The sequence below is a fragment of the Notolepis coatsorum genome (genome assembly GCF_963971535.1).
Source record: "Notolepis coatsorum genome assembly, chromosome: 14".
NCBI classification, from domain to species: domain Eukaryota; kingdom Metazoa; phylum Chordata; class Actinopteri; order Aulopiformes; family Paralepididae; genus Notolepis; species Notolepis coatsorum.
In genome coordinates this window covers 38,355,808-38,363,307 of record NC_140178.1, presented here as the reverse complement: position 1 = coordinate 38,363,307, position 7,500 = coordinate 38,355,808, and positions in this window count along the sequence as shown.

Genomic DNA, 7,500 nt, shown 5'->3' with positions numbered 1-7,500 from the left:
AAACCAATCACAATCATCTTGGGTGGGGCTAAGCAGGATGCAGCAACGGTGCCCTTGCAAAAATAATGTCCCATATAGCAGAAGGGGAGGAGAATGGCATGTTTATACCAACAGTCTCATGGTGCCGAGCAGTGGCGGACTCAGGCTGTTTGAAGGGCGAAAAGAAAAAAAAGGGCACCTACTGCACAACATGGGACCCCATCAGTGAGCAAAAAGCTATGATGCATCATGCATGGTGAAATAGTCTTCATCCTTGATTAAGATTAACATTAGAATAACATAGACAATCCAGATTAATAGTATAACCTCTATGATAAAAACACACAGGGAACAATACCCCTTTCAAATGTTTATTTCACCTCATTGTCATGGTGTTTGAAAAGTAAATTATGATAAAAAGTAAATTATCATGGTGTTTGAAAAGTGGATTTATCATAGTGTTTGAAACTTAGATTTATCATGGTGTTTGAAAAGTAGATTATCATGGTGCTTGAAGGCCTAAACCATTGCTGTAGTGGTACATTTCTCAATGCTAAAGATATCAGTGAGGAATATAAATATTTGGGAAAATGCATTTTAATATGGTCTGGGTTGAAAAATAGTGAACCTATTCTTTAAAAGCTATTTACAACATATATTTTACAGGATATAAAACAGTTTAACAGTTAAAGTTAATTCGAGTGCCGTTGAGCTTCTTCGTTTCTCTCTCCGAGTCCTAACTCTCCTTCTCTCCTCCCCTTCTCTCCTCATGTCTTCTCCTCCTGCCCTCTCCTTCTGTCCTCCTGTACTCCCTTTCTCTCCTCCTGTACTCCCCTTCTCCCCTTCTCTCCCCCTGTACTCCCCTTCTCCCCTTCTCTCCTCCTATACTCCCCTTCTCTACTCCTATCCTCTCCTTCTCTCCTCATGTCCTCTCCTTCTCTCCTCTATCTCTCCCTCTCTCTCTCCCTCCCCCCTCTCTATCTTCTCCATTCTCTCCATTAAACTTAATATATTGTACCTGGATACTGGCTGGATCAGTGGGATATTTGAATGGCAACAGGAGAGCATTCAAGTTATTTGTTATTGTGTTGTTTGAATAATTTATCTCCATAGCATCATCTGCATTCTCTCTTTCCTCCACTTCTTCACCATCTCTCTTCCTGATATCATCATGTCCCTCTTGAATATCTCCATCTTCATTGTCTGTACTGTCTTTATCTAAGGTGGAGCAAATAATATTTGTTTTAATATAATAATTGTACTGTATATAATATTTGTACTGTAGCCTACAATGTTATAATTGTATTATAAAATAATATGTCATATAGCACTACCACCACTAGCCCTCTTGCCTTGATTGGAATGAAACAGATCTATGGTTGGTCAATTTAAATGTTTAAGACACATTTTTCTGTCCAAAATAAGCATTATTGACCATGTTAGCACCAGATTCTCAGTTATAATCCAAACTATGGCTCTGGGCGACAAGCTTGTACACGTAGCTAGTAGTGAGGACTTACAAATACATACCTGTATCCTTATCTCCTCCCTTACTATTGTTACTTTGGACCCAATTTTTCAAAGATAAGCTTTTTTCAGCTGCTTTTTAATATTCTTCTGATTTCTTTCTCTCATTGGCATTCTGTAATCATAGAATATAGGCCAATGCTAAACCCACTTTTAAGTTTACTACCATTCTTAAGTTAGCTTTAAAAAGCAATTCCCACTGGACTTTAAAGTGCTATGGGTATATTTTGTGCAAATAGTCCTCAAATAATTTGTACACTTTATTTCTAAATTGAGAAACAGGTTATCATAGAATCAGCTAAGCAAGGTACCTGTTTAGTTAGCTATCTACAGTAATACAGCTATAGCCTACAGTAGCCTAGGCTAAAACATACTGCCATCAATAAAAGCACTTGCAGTTTACATACATTAGTATTTAGTAATGCATAATTATAATAATGTTTTCGACTGTGGGCGCACATAGTCAAATGTAGACCATTGGAGGGGCCCATCCTCTATTATTTTTCACTCAAAAGGGCACTTTTGCGTGATGTTTTTCAACTGTGGGGGCACATGGTCAAGTTTAGACCATTGGAAGGTCACCAATGGGCACGTCCTCTAATTTTTGCCACTCAAAAGGGCACTTTAGCACAATGTTTTCAACTGTGGGGGCACATGGTCAAGTTTAGACCATTGGAAGGGCACCAATGGGCACGTCCTAGTGTTTGCCACTCAAAAGGGCACTTTTGGTTTAGCGCAATGTTTTCAATTGTGGGGGCACATGCAAGTTTAACCATTGGAGGGGCATGTCCTCTCATTTTCGCCACTCAAAAGGGCACTTTAGTGCAATGTTTTCAACTGTGAGGGCACATGGTCACGTTTAACCATTAGAGGGGCACCAATATGGCACATCCTCAAATTTTTTCCACTCAAAAGGGCACTTTAGCACACTTTAGCACACGTCATCAGCCCATACAGCCACCTGCCGGGCCGACTCGCCCTCTGGCGTCGGCTTCCGGGTGGGACACCGTTCAACCATGCCAGGGCAAAGTACGGATGCTACCTGGCTCTCAAGCCATGGCAGACCTGCCTTGCGCCCTGTTGTCAGCCCATCCACCCATAAAAGGGGTATATAAGCCTCAGCAAAAACCCCACATTAGACACCGATTGACCTTCAGCAATGAACCGGTTAAGAGGAGGGAAGAGTGGGGGCGCCCCAGTGGCAAACCACATAGCGCGCTCAGCCGCGACACGGCCGACCCGGGTTCGATTCCCAAACCCGTCGTTATTTGCCGAATGTCTTCCCCCCCACTCTGTCTCCCATTCCTCCTCTGTCTCTCTCTACTGGACTGCCCAGTAGAAATAAAGCGATAAAACGCCAAAAATAAATCTTAAAAAAAAGAGGAGGATTAGCATTAGCCGCACGCTCCAGGATAGCTGGGAAAACATCCAATTCAGAGTCATGACGACCATGTTTACCCAAATATCCTGCGCCTCGCGCCAATACACAACTCGGCTGCCTCATGGTACAACGAGCAGTATCACAAATTCTAGCATCAATGCCTGGCAGCGCAGACCCTACCTGTGCACGACGTAGCTCGACTGCTAGCCGTCGCGCGCCGTCCCTCGATCCGCTGTCACGAGATGAGGGAACCCCAGGACAGGTCCGATGCGCTGTTAGGATGTGCCGAGAAGATTCCAGGGGCTGGTGAACCTCCGGCGAAAACCCAACATTGTGTAATTTCTCCCTGCGTTTCTTAACAACTAGTTCACGGAGTGCACTGCAACGTCCGTGTTGGAAACAAAAAAAGAGGAAGGTAGAGTGTGACCATGTCCGGCGTCTTATAGCAGGACGCGGGGGCGTGGCCTGGTCACCTGCATGTGAGTGCAAATTGTTAGGGATGCTCGATATTGGCTTTTTTACCGATACCGATATTCCGATATTGTCCAACTCTTAATTTCCGATACCGATACCGATATCAACCGATATATGCAGGGTTTCCCCCCAAAAAAACGGAATAATTTCAGGTAACTAATAATTTCACTGGATGCATTCAAAAGGCTTTCTAAATGTAAGCATTATCATGCGGCACGGTGGTGTAGTGGTTAACACTGTCGCCTCACAGCAAGAAGGTCCAGGGTTCGATTCCCGCTTAGGTTTCCATGATGCCAGGTACCCAGGTGGGGTATCTCCCAGGCCTTTCTGTGTGGAGTTTGCATGTTCTCCCTGTGCTCGCAAGGGTTCCCCCCCCGATAAGATAAACCCAATGGAAAAACATGCACAACAACAGATCGCTAACGCTGTGGTGTCCTTGACGAAGACGGACAGGAGCACTTGGATTGGTCCCCTGGCGCGGCTCACGTTGACGCCTGTCTGCTCCCGGCTGCCCTTGGGGGGGAAGGACGACGGGATGGGTTAATCGCAGAGACGAATCGCATCGGCGATTCTAAAGAGACAATGCATGCGTGTGTGTTCCGGTGTGTGTGCTAAAGAAACTAACCGCTGTGTGTACCGCTAAAACATTGAGTGTCGTTGCATGCCAAAATAAAGACCTCTGCAACAGGTCCTGCATTATTATTATTATTATTATTATTATCTGTGCAAAATATGATCATTAAAAAAGTAAAAATTAACATTACATATATCTTGTTGTTGAATTAAACCAACATGCATACTTTTGACAATAAATAAAATAAGAATTGGTTCTTACTTGCTTGCCTGGGTAAATAAAGATTAAATAAATGTAAAAAAATATATATATATATTGTTATTGTTTTTTATTTATTTTTTACCGATACCGTTATTTTCCGATATCACATTTTACTGCCGATATCGGCCGATAATATCGGTCGGCCGATAATATTGGACATCCCTACAAATTGTTTGTTTGTGAGCACAGTAGGTGCTAGGAGATAAGAGTTATCTCATAATGGCAAAGAGCGAGACGCGATGGCCAGTATGATAATATAACCCTTGGTATTATACTGGATGCAACATAGAACTGATTCCATTTGGTTCTATTGTCAACAGCGGCAGTAAAACTGTATTTCACTTTGATGGTTACATTTTGTAATTAATCCGCGGTTCACATGCCAAACCATGTGGGGTGATCCGTACAGAACACGGATCAACTATATTCTGCAGGGAGAGGTTACAGGCTTGCTAGGCCTCAGGTAAGGTTATTTAGGATGGGGGCGACAGTGGCTCAGGAGGTAGAGCGGTTGTCTGGTGATTGTAAGGCTCCCGGTTCGATTCCTCCTCCTCCTGGGCAGCGTGTTAACCCCTAATTACTTCCGATGAGCAGGTTGGCACCTTGCATGGTTGCTGCCGTCGATGTGTGAGTGAATGGGTGAATTTGAGGAACAAAAATTGTAAAGCACTTTGGATAAAAGCACTATATAAAAATGCACGACGAGCCAGGTTTGGCATAGCAGCGTAACAGTCGCTGATGCATTAAAAAGTTAATTACAATTTCAATATCAATATTGTGTTGTCAGAGCAGTCTTATGTTTGCAGGTTCAATATTCAATGTTTGCTATTATCTATTACTAGGCCACCATCACCTTATCAACCAGGAAATGCCTAATTCTGCCACCCCTCTTTAACTTCTCTCCTGCTGTGCTCCACATCATCTGGACTGGGTTCCTGTTCAATGTGAGGACCAACATATGGCAAAAGAGCACGCAGGGAACATTGATCTGTTCATTTTACCGTGATCACGAAGATCTGATCAGAGAAAGTTGTCCCTCGGGTTCTAGTATAATTGACTTATTGAGACACTGGAATGCCTGATTGAGAGCTTTTATTTCTCACTGTGGCTTAAGCTTGCATTTATGATAGCAAGCAGACAGTTTTAACAGCAGGCATAGGCTATCGTTTGGAAAAGTTTTGCGCTCTACTGAGTGCACCTTTCTAGTTTGGTGTGTTATTCATCCTTTGAGGCTATGTAAAAACCACCACTCATAAAAACAGTCTACAGCTGCTGACCATCTTTTAAAGGAAAGAAAAAAAAAAGTTTATGATATCCTTCCTCTGAATGAACACACACCATACAGCATTCAGTTATTTCTACTGAAATCTCCACATACTGTATAGAGTTGAGTTGTGTGCGTGTGTGCGTGTGTGCGTGTGTGTGTGTGTGTGTGTGTGTGTGCGTGTGTGTGTGTGTGTGTGTGGTGTGTGTGTGTGTGTGTGTGTGTGTGTGTATGTGTGTGTGTGTGTGTGTGTGTGTGATGGTGATGGTGATGTATAGAAGTGAGTTTCTGTCTGGATTCTGTCCCACCCTGAAGCCAGTTAGATAATACATAGCCACTGGCATTTGCCCTCTAAGCATAGTTTACACAACAAACAAGTGTGTGTGTGTGTGTGTACGTGTGTGTGTGTGTGTGTGTGTGTGTGTGTGTGTGTGTGCTTGTGCACACGTGCCTATGTGCATGCACCAGTGTTTCTCTCAGAAATATTTCTCAGCTGAATGGAGAGGCATCTGAAACAGCATTCAGAACATGTAGATTAGATTAGATTAGATTAGATTAGATTAGATTAGATTTGATTAGATTAGATTCAAATTTATTGTCATTATACAGCACAAGTACAGTACAACGAAAAGAGGTTTGGCATCCAACCAGAGTGCAAATGTAACAGTAAAGTGCAATAGTAATCCAAATATATATATTAGTACTACTGGGTGTAGTGCTAATCAGATGTATGTACAGAGTTGTAATATTAATATGTACAGTGATACGGGTATAATGACAGTATGGTAGTAGTCATAGGTAGGGATATGTATATAGATATAGTATCTACAGACATGTAAAAGGATTATGTACAGGTATGGCTGTCAACGTGGCACAGAGTTCAGAGGGATGACAGCTGAGGGAAAGAAGCTGTTCCTGAGTCTGCTTGACTTGGAGCGGAGATTCCTGTAGCGTCTCCTGGAGGGGAAGAGGGCAAACAGTCCATGATTAGGATGAGAGGTGTCCTTGACTATGCTGTCTGCCTTCCTCAGACACCGTTTGTGATGGATAGAGTCAATAGCAGTGAGTGGTGTACCGGTGATATCTTGGGTGGTTTTTTCACTACCCTCTGCAGTGCTTTCCAGTCAGAGGCAGTGCAGTTGCCATACCAGACTGTGATGCAGTTGGTGATTATGGAACAAAACAAAGTATTTGCAACAGTAGAACATGTGACACTAAAACGCTGTTAAAAACAATAGTAATGGAATAGAACATGTGGCTCTAAAACTCTGGCAGATTCCAACTCTCAGTGTTGGGTTCAATGCTTCCTTTCCATCTGACCTGGCAAGAGCAGAAACTCTTGGTTTTTTGCCTTTGCATTGCGGCATGGGTATGAAAACAGTTATGACATCACCCAAGAGGCCTCCATATTGTCACCTGAACCATTCTTCTCTTTTCCTCACCTTTATGTACCCAGAGTAGATTCACTGAGCGTGATGCATGTTTTCAGAAATCAAGTCAAACACACATTCACACCTGGGGGGAGCCCAGTACAACCACAAGGGCACTTCAATGGTAGGTGTCGAAGAAAGGAGAGTGTTTTTCATTCTCTCGCCCAGATATTCCTTACGGTCCGGGGATCGAACTGGCAACCTTCCGGGCACAAGTGCTCCTCTAAAGGTGTGTGTTCAGGCCATGTGTGTAAGCATTGGTATGTAAAAATAATTACAAGCCTAGAGCGAGTTCAGGTGTTGTTGAGACCAACCAGTCATACAGTTGATGTCTGTGTTGTATTAGACTGCTTAATGGCTTCTTGTAAACAGTATGTAACCTAAACTCTCTGGAATCTAGTTGTAGACATCAGTGGCTGAAGCCTAGGGTGAAGTCAGTGTAATTTCAAGTGTAATTACATGAAAGCCTAGGGGCAATACTACTGGTATGTTGACATTTGTTAGGGGTAACACCTTGTTATAAATGCAATATACTTTGCAATGTATTCATTTACAAAAAATCTTTTTCAGGACTGAATATCTTTGATGTCTACCGCACATGATCTTGTTG